Source organism: Rhinatrema bivittatum, chromosome 6 (assembly GCF_901001135.1).
Source record: "Rhinatrema bivittatum chromosome 6, aRhiBiv1.1, whole genome shotgun sequence".
NCBI classification, from domain to species: domain Eukaryota; kingdom Metazoa; phylum Chordata; class Amphibia; order Gymnophiona; family Rhinatrematidae; genus Rhinatrema; species Rhinatrema bivittatum.
Window position 1 is genome coordinate 175,131,722 of NC_042620.1, and position 16,356 is coordinate 175,148,077.

Consider the following 16,356-nt stretch of genomic DNA (forward strand, 5'->3'; position numbering starts at 1 on the left):
TGCCAACCATTTTGAGATTTAAAAAACAGCTAGCTTCATCAACCAGTTTTCTAGTGTCCAGGATTGAGTACAGATGTTAAACAAATATGTACTGTCCTGTGAAACCTGTACTTGTTCCAAGGTACCATGAACCAAACCTCATGTACTGTTAATGCCATTGCCAGTTCTGTCTTGTACTTTGTAGGTTTTTAAAATGGATTTCAACATGGAATAATCTTATCACAGGGGAGTGCCACAATATTTGTCACCATGGATCTTATCGCCAAAATGGCACACTTCATTCTGGCCTCAGGTCTTCCTTCAGCAAAGATGATGGCTTGCTGTTCATGAATGATTTTGTACAATTTCATGGACTTCCAAAGGACATTGTTTCATATGAGGGATCTCAGTTTGCTTCCAAGTTTTGGTATGAACTAATGACACTCCTGAAGGTACGTCTGCATTTTTCCATAGTTTATTAGTCACTGGAAAATAGCAGAGAGCAGATGAAATGAGAAGTGAATAGCAGTTTTCATTAGGTAGCTCATTTTCCCCTATGGGGTATGAATGTGGTGGCTACATTTTACGGGTTTATCATTAGTGGCAGATGGCCTAGATGTATATGAAGATATAAGTGCCAGCATGGTAGCCATGTCTGAACAGAGTCCTGAAGGGTAGATACGGCAGAGATAGATGCCTCGTGTAGGGCTGATGAGAATCCCTTTTCTTCTTCCATTTGCCTCAGCTTTGTTATCTTTGGTTATTGTTATGAGCTGTCAGGCCATAAAAGCAGTGCTGGATTTTGGGCAAATGGTGCTCTGAATGAACAGCGCCCATTCCCCCATCTGATGTCACCCTCCCATGGCCTCTCTTTGGCCATGGCAGGATGGCATTTGCTGCAGCCACTGGACCTCTTTTGGCTCCTGTAGGATGGGATCCACCATGGTCATGCAGCCATGGGATGGATAATGACGGTGACCAGGGTGCCCCCAGCTCTCGGAGCCCTGGGCCACTGCCCTGCTCACCTGCCTCAAAATATGGCCTTGCATAAAAGCATAGTAAGGGTTGTCTAATGAAAGTTCTCAAAGTGAAAGATATAGTTTGCCACCTGAGCAGCCAGGCATGCATCTTTGAGTAGGGACATGGTTAAGCAATAAAGGAATGCAAAAAGGCAGATGTCCCTCAAATGAAATTTAAAACCCCCCACCAAAAAACAGGATATAAAAAAAATTTGTATTTATCACAAATTCATAAAAAGATTTTTTCATAGAAAAGACTGAAACCTATCAAAGAGAACACGACATCAGAAGTAAATGGTATCAATCGGTGTACATCCACTGCCTATCGCCACGCAATGGGCTCTAAGCGGTATCAGCTTACAACACCTGAAATTTCATTACTTTGCTGGTTCTGTTAACTTATTCTACTCTAAAACATCATTCAAGACTCATATACTGTTTGAAACAAAATATGTATAAAAAATGCATTCAGCCCCACAAAAGATGAAAAGAAATTACTTATCTGACAATATCAATGGAACTTGGAAGCAACTCAAACACAGCAATTGTTCCTTTCAATTGGCTATTCAAGAGCTCAAAATGCCCGACATGAGCCCATGTTTTGGCGGACTACACCACCTGCTTCATGGGGCAAAGTGAACAGGAACAAATGTTTAAAATGCCCTGAAAAGTGGGTCAACAATCTGTAAGAAAAGAAAATGAAACACAATTAGAATGTATCTGTAAATCTCAAGAACCAACACTTACACAAAAGAGATCCACCTTCAAACAGTCAGGAGCTGTGTATCACAATGCAATAAAAATGGCGAAAAAAAGCTCAACCCACATCAAGAAAAATAACATCATTTAGGGGGTCATTTTCTAACCATATTGCATGCAAAAAGTCCCTTTTCGGTGCGATAGCTTGATAGGGGCGGAGTCGGGGCGGACTTCGCTGGCGGAAGCTTCACTGGCAGCGATAAGGTAAGACCTGTTATTGCCGCCAGTAGCGCATCCAATAGCACCACCTTTCACGGTGGCGCTATTGCGTGAGAAAGCCGGCAGCGATTACACTGCGGTAGTGTGATCGCTGTCGGCTTTCGCAGGCCTGCCCCCCACTTCACCCTTCCGCCCCCCGTTATCGCGCGATTCAAAGAGCTCTGCAACATTAGAAAATTCAGCCCTTAATTAGAAAACATTTAAATCCAGCTAGTCAATCAAATCAAAAGGAAAAGAACTAAAAAGAAAATAAAAATGGACATGAAAGGAAACTACTCATAAAAAATTAGACCCTGTGAAAGTAACAAGCCAATAAAAACGGAGGCAGAAAAAAACACAACTAATTCTGTGGATGCGAAAGAGAACTAAAGGAGCACGGGAACTATCATTTCTCCCACACTATTTCATTATTGTGACCACGTGGATGAAACCGGTCTGTATCCAAACAGTAAATTCATCATTGTTCTTTATGAGTGAGAATTAAAGCAAGGTCCCTTCTGTGGGTCCCACCCTCTAGAGCCTCCAGAACTGCAAAGGTAAAATCTGTAAAAAATATGTCCTTTTTCCAAACAATGAACAACCAATGGAGCCTCAAGATGTTTAAGTTTGATGGTACTACAGTGCTCAATCATAAGGGTATGCACAGGGTGTGTGGTTTTACCCATATAAATCAGTAAACAAGTATACCACATAATATAAACCATGTAAGACGATGCTCATGATGCAGTTGATTTAAATGTAAAATTTGATAGACATTCCAGTGGTAAAGAATCTTTAATAACTGAGTGCTCCCACAAGGATAATGGCCAAAACGTTCTTGAGGCCCTTTTCAAAATCTGAGTTAAGCCACTATTGACATTGTTTCTTTGTATATCAACGTCGCACAGAAAGAAGCTTTATATATCATCAAGGCTACCTTAGCCACAAGTACTATATGTGACCGTGTCTTCCGTTCTTTTGTTCTAGATTTGGCTGCTATAGCTATGCAAGAACATTTTTTTCTTTTCAATGGCCAAATTTATAAACAAATTAAAGGGATGGCCATAGGGATGACTATGGCTTTGGATGTCGCCAATTTGTATGTTGGGGACTTTGAGTCCCATTGGTTAAGGGTTAATATCTTTTGCTTTCATGTTGTGATATGGCGCAGATTCATTCATGACATTTTGGTAATTTGCCAAGGTAGCCAAGAGGAATTTAGCTCTTTCATGGAGTGGTTGAACAGTTTGGACAGCAATTTACAATTTACTTATTCTTTTGATTCTCATAGTGTATCTTACTTGGACATTAAAATTTCCCTTACTTCTGAGGGTTTCTGTTTTTCACTTTTCAGGAAACCAACTGATTGTAATATGCTGTTGCATTATCATAGTTGTCACCCTCAGCATCTCTGTGACAACTTGCCAAAGGGACAATTTCTCAGACTGCAGAGGCTTTGTCCGTGCCTCTCTGACTTTAAAGAGCCTGCTTAAGGCATGAGTTTATGTTTTTTGAGATGCGGATAAAACCTTTCAGTTGTGTGGTGGGCTTATAAAAGAGCTAGATGAGCCAATAGAGACTTGTTCCTACTCTCTCATTTACGTGAATCCATCTCTAGTGTTGAATGTGTTTTACCTTACTCCCCATATATTCACAAAGTTCAATGCATCATTAAGCGGCACTGGCGAGTTTTATGTGTACTTCCCCTTTTTCAAAAAAGCAGTGTTTGCCTTGAGAAGGGGCAGAAACATTAGAGATATGGTGGTTAGCTTGGAGTATGTAAGTGCTAAGAAATTGACCATCCGGCCTCAGAAAGGTTTTGGCCATTATCCTTGTGTTCATTGCTCCATGTGTGAGCAATCATTTAGTGGAGTTTCTTTAACACTGGACTGTCCATCAAATTTTATATTTAAATCAGTTACATTGTGTGCATCGTTTACGTGGTTTACATTATCATACCCGTATGATTGAGCACCATAGTGCCATCAAACTTAAATGTCTTGAGGCTCCATTGGTTGTTTATGGTTTGGAAAAATGACATACTTACACAGGTTTTATCTTTGTGGTTCTGGAGATTCTAGAGAGTGGGACCCGTTGAAGGGACCTTGATTTAATTCTCTCTCATAAAGAACAACGATGGATTTACCATTTGGATACGGTTCATCCATGTGATCTCAATAAGGAAATAGAGTGGAACAAATGCTAGTTTCCATGCTCCTTTAGTTCTCTCTCACGTCCGCACAATTGGTTGTGTTTTTTTTCTGCGTCTGTTTTTATTGGTTTGTTACTTTCACAAGGTCTAATTTTTTTTATGAGTAGTTTCCTTTCATATCCATTTTGATTTTCATTTTCGTTCTGCCTTCTTTTCCTTTTGATTTGATTGGCTATCTGGATTTAAATGTTTTCTAATTAAATGGTGTTCTTTTTTTTGATGGTGGTTGAGTGGTTTTTTGCCATTTTTATTGCATTGTGATACACAGCCCCTGACTGTTTGTTGGTGGGTCTCTTTTGTGAAAGTGCTGGTTCTTGAGATTTACTGATACATTCTAATTGTGTTTCATTTTCTTTTCTTACAGATTGTTGACCCTCTTTTCAGGGCGTTTTAAACATTTGTTCCTGTTCACTTTGCCCCTTGAGGCAGGCGGTGTAGTCCGCTGAAACATGGGCTCATGTCGGGTATTTTGAGCTCTTGAATAGCCAATTGAAAGGAACAATTGCTGTGTTTGAGTTGCTTCCGGGTTCCATTGATATTGACAGATAAGTCATTTCTTTGCATGTTATGGGGGGCTGAATGCGTTTTTATAATATTTTGTTTTATTGTTAGTGGTGGATGACATATTTTGGTTTAAAAAATATGTAATGAGTCTTCAATGTAGTTTTAGAGTAGGTAACAGGACTGGCAAATGAATGAAATTTCAGGTGTTGTAAGCTGATACCGCTTGGGGCCCATTGCGTGGCGAGAGGCAGTGGATGTACACCGATTGACATCATTTTCTTCTGATGCCTTGTTCTCTTTGATAGGTTCAGTCTTTTTTTTTTTTAATCTTTTTATGAATTTGTTATAAATACAAAAATTTTTGTTTATATCCTGTTTTTTTGGGTGTTTTTTTGGGTAAGCAATAAAGGAGACAGGAGAGTACAGATAAAAGAAAACTTTTTGGGGTTTGGATAGATTTATTTTCCTTGGCTGCAGTTTTGAATTCCTTCCTAAGTGAATGAAAATGTTTTTTTTATATATCTTTTCCAGTTGGTTGTTAACTCATTGTTTCCTATGGTGTAGGACCAATGTGTTTGAGAGTTTTGCTTTGCTTAAGTGAGTCAGAACTATAACCCAATGCTTGCAGTGGGGAAAAACCAGGACTGGCTCAGTCTGTTTGGGTAAGTTGGCAACCCTAGTAAGGTCCATATTCTGCTAGCAGCCACTGTCCAGGTAACTTTGTCTGGATATTCAGCTCAAATCCATATTGGCTGAGTAACTGAATAACCATTGATCTCATGGACAAAGTTAGCTGGTAATTTTAGGACAGCCATTTACCTGGAGAGAGTCACCTGGGTAACTCTGGGCAGTGCTGAATATCAGTGCTGCCTGCAGAAAGTAAAACCACATCCCAGGAATGCCCCCTGCACCTTCTCTTTTTGTCTGGATATATCCTTTAAATATGGATTTTTGTGTGTTTAAGAAAAGGAGTCTGTGTGTGTGTCCTTACTGATTTCCGTCTGTATACTTTTTCATCACATGCATGTAACTTTCCAATACATTTTACATGCATAAGTTCAATGGTACAGGAAACATATGTGCTTTAGAGTAACCTTCTCAAGGCTGGGTATATAGTCTATAAATTAATTAAATAAACAAACATTGTGAACTTGGGTACGGGAATGGATACTATCTTGCTACATCTGAGATAATTGACATGTGCATCTATTTTTCTGATGCCATGGAATTTATATATGTAAATTTTGCTGGCAATAGAAAGTTATGTGCACAAGTTGAAAAAGGACATTGACTGAAATCATCATTGCTATAAGGCGTTCTCCAACATGTCTTGTAAAGAATACCTAAAGTGATGCACCTGGGGCCCAACAACATATGATAGCCATAAATACTCTAAATGTAACAGCAGTATGACTATGAGCTTTTTATCTTTCTTAATCAGTTTTAGTGTGCAACTATTGAGTGAAATATCTAATTGTTAATTTATGAGTGGAGTACTACTAGAAAGTTGGGAAAAAGCCAATGCTAAATATTACTTACTGATATTAAAAAAGGGACCAGGGAAGGATGCCGGAAATTATAAACCTGCAGTTTTAACCTTAGTGGCAGGAAAGAGTGTGGAGTCTGTAATTAAGGGCTGAGTAATGGAACAAGAAAGGTATATACTGATAAGTTACAATCCAACCAGGGTTCATAAAAAGAATGTCTCATTAATGGGAATTCCTGCTTGAGCAATGGACAAACAAAATGAGAAGAGAAGTGAACATTAGTTTTTTGGATTTCACAAAGGCATGAAACCAATATTCTATAGTCTATTGTCTGGTCAGGAAGCCTGGAGGTTAAATATAGAAACATTGCTGTGTTCTGGTCTGGACTGCTTAATGGATTTGGGTTTGATTGCTGACTTGGGATCTTATTCCATAGACTTGTGAGAGATAGGAGAACTGCTGAAATCATTTATTTGGACTATGCAATAAATGGAAGGAGACACAGCAATGATATTCGGGCAAGGCAGTATGACTCCCTAGTAAGAACTAAAGGAGAAGGAGTATGGAAAAAGCTGCTATAGGAGAACATTAAAAGAGAACATATTTGCACCTACTCACATGAGAGTTAGAGGTATAACATTATAGATGGTTATAAACTAATTATTTAGTTATGGTAAGGCCCCATCATAAAGAGTCTGCCATGCAGTCTGAAGAGGAACAGTGAACTGCTTTATTATTGCCCAGAGCAAGCTCTGCTGATTCACCTTTGCTAAAAAATTTTAACATAGAAGTTGATATTTTGAAGTTAGCTAGGCAAAAGTCAAGATTTGAATTCCGCCCCCTCCACCAACCAGCTATATTTTGTGGGCCCAATATTAGCAACGGTAACATGGAATAGACTTAGTTTTTGGGTACTTGCCAGGTTCTTATGGCCTGGATTGGCCTGGGTTGGCCACTGTTGGAAACAGGATGCTGGGCTTGATGGACCCTTGGTCTGACCCAGTATGGCATTTTCTTATGTTCTTATGTTCTTATTCAAAACTAAAAGTTTATTTAAGTTAGCTGGATAAGATTTATCTGAATATCCACACTTATCTGGTTAAGATAACCAGATAAGTAACCCCGCCCCGATCTGCCCTTTGCCCTCTTCCAACCTATCAGGTCAATACAGTACAGTGTGCTCCGGCGGCGTGCACTGTTAACCTGCGTTTGGACGTGCTAGCTTTAACCCTTATTCAGTAAAGGGTAATAGCGCGTCCAAAACGCGCATCCAACCCCCCCCGAACCTAATAGCGCCCGCAACATGCAAATGCATGTTGATGGCCCTATTAGGTATTCCCGCGCGATACAGAAAGTAAAATGTGCAGCCAAGCCGCACATTTTACTTTCAGAAATTAGCGCCTACCTAAAGGTAGGCGCTAATTTCTCCGAGCACCGGGAAAGTGCACAGAAAAGCAGTAAAAACTGCTTTTTTGTGCACCCTCTGACTTAATATCATGGCGATATTAAGTCAGAGGTCCCAAAAGTTAAAAAAAAGTAAAAAAAAAAAAGAAAAAAAAAATTGAAATAGGCCTGCAGCTCACGGGTTGAAAACCGGATGCTCAATTTTGCCGGCGTCCGGTTTCCGAACCCGTGGCTGTCAGCGGGCTCAAGAACCGACGCCAGCAAAATTGAGTGTCGGCTGTCAAACCCGCTGACAGCTGCTGCTCCTGTCAAAAAAGAGGCGCGCCGGGAGAGTGGGCCCGCTTTCCCGCGATTTTACTGTATCGGCCCATATCTGGCTAAGTGGTGGTCACCGAACATAGCTGGATATTCAGCGACCACCAATTAACTGAACAAGTTGCTCCTTATTATCGACTTCCTCATGAACAATTCATGTACACAAAAGAGGTAGTATTGGAGGCATGGACTGCTGTCCATCTAAATTTATGAGTGTAAGTCTGGTTGGAGAAATAGCTGTCCTAAAGTTTTCTGGGTAAAAATATGTATGCAAATTTATTTGGGCATATTCGGCAGCAGACGTATCTGGCTATGACCCAGTGGATATGCAGATAAAGTTAAATGCATAACTGTACCTGGATAACTTACCCTCTCACTGGTTCTCTGAATCTCAGCCTCATACCTTTATCAGAACATTACACTTGCTGAACTACTTGAACATTATACTCCATATCATATCATCCCCCTTTTCTATCATGAACACTTTCACATACTTAAAAACAAATGAGCGTTTCTGAACAACTGTAGGGACAATGAGTAGACTGTCATATACCCTTGTAGTGAATGGGGGATTATTCTGCCCTTAGCTGTCTGCATTCAGACTATAAATTGAGTCTGGATTAGGCCTCATTATTTGGCTTGATCTAGTGGTCACAAAATTTTATGGATTACTGGTCCATTTAATTTGGAGGGTCTGGTACAGTCTCTTGGACAAATGCAAAATTTGCTTCTTGAGTAATGAGCTGAATATGCTGTCAATTATGCCTGGCCAATGATCCATCTGAGGTCTGGAGTACATACAAAGGCAATGTTTCATGCAGCCCTGTAACCATAGCTGTCTTGTCCAAAATCTTCTTGTCATCTGTCTTGAGGTGATCCAGGCCTCCTGGAGTGAGAATTGGTAGCATTTTCACTGTATAATATTTTTCATGATAGTGAAATCAGGCCATTGCGGCACAATTGTGGTTAGTAGAGAAGTAAGGTTAGTGGATGCTCCCTCATTGATTCTGTTGGCGTTATGTAGTTGCTGAAAAAGGCAGTGTAAGGGTCTGGTTAACACAGGAACATTTTTGCAGTAGCTACCTTTCGTTTCAGGAAATCCATTTTTTTTTTTTTTTAGGAAAACACAAACTCTTCATCATATGGTAGACATTATATTGAGCTGAAAAGTCTGAAAATGATTGGACTTTGAATTGTGGTCCATTGTCAGTTTCTGGGGTCTTAGATGAACCAAATTGGGTGAAGAGGCTCTTCAGTATTTTGGTTACTGCTGGACTGTTAAGAATGGGTAAGTGCAGGATCTTGATCCAGTAAGAGAAATAGTCAACAACCACTAGGTACATTTTATCTTTAATCTTATATTGGTCAGCTGCCATCTTCTGCCAAGAGAGGATGGACACCTTGGATGTGAGGAGAGGCTCCTTGCCTTTTCTAGGCCTATGAATGAAGAAGAGAAAGCATTCTCTTTTAGCTGGTGTCCAGTGCCTGGCCATTAAATGGTTTCTTTGTACATCTCCCTGCATTTGGTAAATAGTGCAGAAAATATATCTTGGCTATCTCAGCTCTTAATCTTTTGAAGACTAATACCCAGTCATCATATGTCAAAACCCCATCTGACTGACTGAAATGTTCCCTGGATGAATGATATTCTTTTGCTATATTCAGTATATTTTCATTTCATTTCATTTAATATTTATATACCACCCTTACCAATCTTACAAAGCAGACCAAGCGGTTTACAACAAATAAACAGGATAAAATACATTAAAACATATGAAACATTTGAAAACACCCTATATAACCCATATCCACCCATTCCTCTTCCTCCCTCCTCTCCCCAAACACTTTACCACTTATCCCATACCAAATCCCACCATCTACTTAACCCAACATTTTGAACACAATCTGGCTAGCCCTTGTCTAGGTACTTTTGGACAGTCCAGAGCTCATCGTCAGTTTGTGTCACTGCCATGGGACGACCATTAGTGCACTCCTTACTGGTCTTTGATTTCCTGGACATTGACTGAAACTTCCTGGTCCAGTTCTTATGGGTCAGTGTTGTGGTTCTGCTACTAGCAAATCCTTCCCAGACATGTACTCTGCCACTGGGTCGAATTTCCTCAGTAAGATGAGAAATCTTTAACATCATAAAGGTATTTTATCCTGGTCTTTGCTATTGATGAGTCTGACTAGTGGCTTATGGTCAGTCACTAGTCTATAATCCTATAAAGTGCAGATCTATAGGATTTCAAGCTACAACGATACTGATAGAATCTTTCAGAAGCCCAGACATTTGCCAAATATTCTTTTTCTATTTAGGCATATCACCTCTCTGCCTTTATAAGAGTGTGGGAATAATGATACTGGTTTAAAGATGCTATTGTTCTAGGGGTGTGTTCAGAAAAAATTCTCAGTTATGTTCAGACTTTTGGTTTAGTTCCTGTTTTGTCTGATTTAGCTGGTTTGGATCAAAAGCTCATCAATTTCATTCAGGTCATTTGTTTCATTTGTTTCCATTAAAATCAATGGGGGAAGCAACACATCTATTTTTGACTCTAACTTTGGGGTTTTGAATCCGATGTTTATGAAACTTGCTGGCAGGCATCATCATCAGAGGCAACAGCACACAAAAACATTAAGAATGGCAAGAACATCCCATGGCAACAAAAGAGGGGCAAAGATCATCAACAGTACAAGCTACCACGAGAGGGGCAAACCAGTACAAAGAGTGGAATGTACACTTGAAGGCATAAAGTGAAGGATATGGTAGGGCGCTCACTGACATAAAGACCCCAAGGCATAGCGTGAGGGATATGGCAGGAAGAAGAGTGGCATGAATACCCCAAAGAATAAAGTCAGGTGTATAGCAGCAAGCACAGAGGCACCAACCATCTTAGGCATGTATACTAAAAACTTAGAGTTAACATTTGCCCCTTCTATGTAAGGTAGGAATTCATGTTCTTATGTTGTTGTTATCTTTTAACTATTTTATTTCTCAGGTTCCATTAAGGATTATTTTGTTTTATTATAGAGTTCATCCCTCCTGATGCAGCTGGATTATAAATATAGTCCATTTCGGGGGATTGTTTCTTATATTATTACAGTGTTGAATTTTAATGCTATAAAACAGGAGTGCTGAAACCAGTCCTCGCATCCACCCCCCCACCCCCCACCAAGCAATCAGGTTTTCAGGATATCCCTAATGAATATGCATGATAAATATTTGCATACATTGGAGGCAGTGCATGCAAATAAACCTCAGGAATATTTATTTATTTACTTACTCAAATTTATATCCCGCACATTACATTAGGGATATCTTGAAAGCCTGATGGGGTGGGGGTGGGGACCCAACAACCGGTTTGAGCACCCCTGCTATATAATAAAGAAGTTTTGATAATTTTTTTAAAAAACGTTTTCCGATCGGGACTTTGTTTTGTATACTTCCCCACTTGTTTTTTGTAGTTTTACTTTGATTGTGGGGTTCTTTTTTCTCCTTTTTTTTGTATACTCCATTAAGAATTTAGTACAGGAGTTATGCACAGAAGAATTAGCACATTGGCACAGTGACACTGCCTCTTCTACATCAGTCACTAGCCATTCTGAACAAGTTGCAAGAGAATACCAATCTCTCTCTCTTTATGTTTCTTATGGACAGTTGTATTTACTACCTGTCTGCTGTAAAAGAGAGGTGCAGTCTTAATCTTCTGAAAGATTATAATTTCTTCTCCTACTAGCAGCACAGCTAGGACAAGTAATAGTTGTTATACTAGCACACTTGCTTTATCCTCTAAATTTAAAGCATTATATAAATAGAGACACCTCTGCATTGTCTTTCATAATGGAGATCCCAGGTGGAATTCTTATAATATATGATATATATAATATATAATGCTTCAGAGGCTAGTAAAGCAATAGTCAGTAGAGATGTGAATCGGAATCGGTTCGGATTCTGGTTCCGATTCACATGTGGGTTTTTTTCCATTGGGCCCGATCACGGTTTTGTTTATTGGCTGCGCCCGAGCCGATAAACAAAAAACCCACCCCGACCCTTTAAAATTAATCCCTTTGCTTCCCCCACCCTCCCGACCCCCCCAAAAACATTTTACAGGTACCTGGTGGTCCAGTGGGGTCCCGGGAGTGATCTCCCGCTCTCGGGCCATCGGCTGCCACTAATAAAAATGGCGCCAAAGGCCTTTGCCCTTACCATGTGACAGGGTATCTGTGCCATTGGCTGGCCCCTGTCACATGGAGGGAGCACTGGATGGCCGGCACCATCTTTAAAAATGGCGCGGGCCATCCAGTGCTCCTACAATGTGAAAGGGGCCGGCCAATGGCACGGATACCCTGTCACATGGTAAGTCTAACTTCAGTTAGTCAGCCAGAGTGACTCACTGCTCTCTTGATTAACAAATGTTGGTCCCTATTCAAACCCAATCACACTACCTCAACACCTTTCCAAGGTGAGTAACTGAGCTGAACTATTCAACTTTTTTACTTAGGTATACATTGCTCCTAGCTTATTTCTAGCTTCTGGCTACTTTTTGGGGGGTTATTTTTTTTGTGGTTTTTTTATTCTCAATACAAGCACTCAGTTCTGCAGACTTTTAAAAATAAACACTGCTTACTAGCTACCTTAAAAATAAACACTGCTTACTAGCTACCTTATTGACTGATTATTTAAAAATACAAACAGTCTAACTTGTTTATTCACTGCCTTTCTGACTATTAAAGGTACAAAGACACAAACACACTAAATAATATTCCCAAATAGTTAACTTTGCCCCAATACTTTTAAAAAAGACAATGTCCCAAGCAAAAACTTACCGATTCCTTTCAGCCACCAGCAAGGTGATCCTCTCCTCTCAGTGTGCAAGTTGCTGCTGCTCCAGCGGTGCATCTGAGTGCATCATAGGACATAAAGTCGATTGGGGCAGGTTTGTTATATTACGGTATGCTTCACTGACTATTTAAAAATTACGTCATTGATATAAAAAGTTTTGCTTGAGGTCAGGGGAGAAATTATTCCAGAAGGGCTCACTCATAGCATATAGGAAGGAAGCTTAAAGCCAATCTTATGATTTCCCAGTTTTTCAAGATTATTTGCTCTGCTCTGACAGGTTTAATAGTGGTTGTTGACACTATCAGTGCAAACAATAGAAGTTTGGAATGCTGCAGACCTTTTCCCCTATCATATTCACCTCACCAAGTTTATAGGGAAACTTTGTTTTTTTGACTTAGATTTTGTGTTTTACAACCAGACAGTACAGACTGCGATGCGTGGAAAGATAATAGGGGAAAATAGAAGATTTCAAAAGGAAAAGACATAAAAAAAAAAAAGAAATAATGTAAGATGCTAGAAATAAAAAATGCCATCATAGCCATGATAAATCTCATGCATGACTCTATTTAGAGAGCATGTTTGATTTTCCAGTCACTTGCAAGATAAAAATATGCAGTCTGGACTGGGAGCATTCACAGACACCATGAGTAAATGATTGATGTGGGACCAATGAAAAGATAAAACTGATGTTTTAAATTAACTTGAAAAATTGGCTTTAAGCTCCTGTTTACAGAGGCACTTTTATAATTAAGAGGGTATGATTCAGTTCTGGTTCTCTGAGCACTTCAAAAGGTAAATCAACCAAGTTTCAAATTAAAACATTTAAGTATAATTGGCTGTTCTGTGATGCTCTCAGCTTTACACTCAGTTCTTGTAAAGATCGGGCATTCATACAGTATCAATTTTTACCTGAAAAAAAAGCAACTTGCTTGCATTTCTCACTGCACATTCTAATTTGTGGACCAGTTGTGATATGTCAGGACTATGAGAAAGATTTTAAGAGACCTCTGCAGAAAAGATACATAGAATTCACTCTCTTTCTCTCTCTTTCATTATCATCTTACTTTATTATCTGGTTCTTTTCAATTTCTGTTTTACATTTCTGGGAATGCTGTGCAGTCCCACAGATATCAATGTTGTTTTTTAAGAAACCAGCGGTCCAGTGAGTTGAGAAAGTTACCCAGATATTTAGTGGTACTTATCTGGATAAGTTTGCCACTATACCCGGCTAAAATTATAAAGATGACTTTAAGCCAGGTATATTTCTGACCACACTTAATGCAATATGGCCGCGCTAAAAATGTGCATCCAAACGCATGCACGCACAAATGCCTCTCCCAGGCACCCGATGCAATATGCAAATGAATTGCCATGCTAAAAAGGACGCGTTAGTGAATTGTGCATCCCTAGCGAATCCATGGCATGAGGCGCCCAGGAGAAGTGGCTGTGTGCATCTGTTTTTTTCCCATGGCAGCTATTTTTACAGCACAATATGCACACACAATATACACAGCCAGAGCGTGTATATTGTTCGTGTATATTGTGTGCCCTGAAAATTTTCTTTCTTTACGTCAAGACTTTTTTTTTGCAAGGTGCTGCTTTCTTCCTACTTAGTATCCTGACGACAAGTGACGATACTAAGTAGGAGAAACCACAGAAAAGCAGGGATTTTGTTGCACTTGGAGGTGGACCCTTGCCCTGGAGCAGTGTGGCATGGCTTCCTGGAAGGGACCAGGAAGCACCTGCCCCCAGGGGGCAGAGCACAGGAGGAGACAGAGGCTAGGATGAGCTTCACCACTGGAAGCCTTCGGTCCTCCCAGGTGGAGCCCGTAGGGACCCGGGCTACTTGGACTTAGGTGGGCCTCGCAGGGTCTCCTGGAGAGGTAGTAGAGAGGCGTGCCCACGAGCAGCAAGGGAGCACGGTCGGTCACTAGGCTGTAGGCCTGGAGAAGCAAGGAAAGCCAATACAGCATAGGCAATGACAAGGCAAGGGACAAAGCCAGTATCAGAGATGTGGTCAATGGCAGCTGGGTTCAGGTTCCGAGGATCAGCCCGAGGAATAGTCAATGAAACAAGGGTCAGGGTTCCAGAGGTCAGAGAGGTCACAAGACAGGCAGAGGTCAAGATCCAGGCAGCGAGCAGAATGGTCAAGGAACAGGCAGAGGTCAGTACCAGAGAGTCAGTCCGGAGGTACTACCTGGGGAGACAGACAGACACTGGAGCAGAAGGAAGCTGGAACAATAGGACGCTGGAACAATAGGACGCTGGAACAATAGGACGCTGGAACAGTAGGACGCTGGAACAATAGGACGCTGGAACAGTAGGACGCTGGAACAAGACTGTGAATGCGGAGGCAAACTAGTACACTTGCAGTGCCGACCTGATTGCCAAGGCAAGGAAGTGCAGGCAGCAACTTCCTATATCGTACGTTCAATCAGGGCGTGCTGTGGAGCTAGGACCCACCCCTGGCCCTACAAGAGGTCGGGCGGTCCGCGCGTGCATGTGTAGGGGCATTGCCAACGCCACTGGGGACACCAAACTCTGGCGTGAGGCCTGGTGCACAGTGGAAGGCCCGGCGACTGCCGCCGCAGGATGCCGAGGCCTGGAGGAGCTCGCGGCTGCCGCTGGGGAGGCCGACCCGTGACCTGCAAAGGAGTTAGCGAGGTGAGCAGGCCCGTGCGTGGGCCGGGTGCGGACGGGGCGCACAACAGTTTTTTTGTTTTTGAGTTGAGTCCTTGACATGTGGGAAAACGTTACGCCTACTCCAAGGTGCACGGGGATTTTTTTGCATTGCGGGGTAATAACAGTCTCATCTACATGGCATTTACATGTGATGAGCACTATTAGCTATGCTTTTGTTTGGACGAGCATTTTGGACGCGCTGATCTCCTTATTGCATCGGGGGTTATGGACATGCATCCAAAACTTGCGTCAAGCTGTGTGCTAGGCTGTGGGCACTTTATTGCATGGGCCTGTAACCTGGCTATCAGCACTCACCAGCTAAAACATAACCATGCCCTTGGAATGCCCCATCACTGCCTCATTTTATTCGGGTGAAGCGGGTGCAGGTAATGAGTTACCTGGATAAACTTTAGCCAGGGAGTGGGGGAAAGGGAATTTTTCAAATCTTGACTTTTGTCAGGGTAATTCTGGAAATTACCTAGGCAAAGCCTTTGGCTATCAACCTCTTTGAATTCTAGCTCACTTCAAAATTGGTGCCATGTTCCCTTACTCCAAACATGCCCCGAGTCCAGCTTGGGAATCCATCTTCTCAGTGTGCATTTTAAGAACATATTAGACAGCATAAATCAAGTCACACAGGAAGACAGAACTATGAACCTTTACTTGGTAGCATGCTATGAGAAAGATTCCTTATACAAGCAGGTGCTGTCAGAGCTTGAGTGTGCTATGCTTACTGTATGAAGATCTTTCAGTCTCTGCATGTATTTATGACATCTTCGGTTTGTAAGAACTTGTCCCATTGGTTCAGACATAATCACATGAGCAACAGAAAATGAAGTATTGCCCCCTAAGGCTATCAGTAATTCATATACCCAGAGATAATTATCATGATAACTACAGATGGTTTGAAAAATTCACCCACCTATAATCCAGGGACTTTCCTCTGAGCAAGGT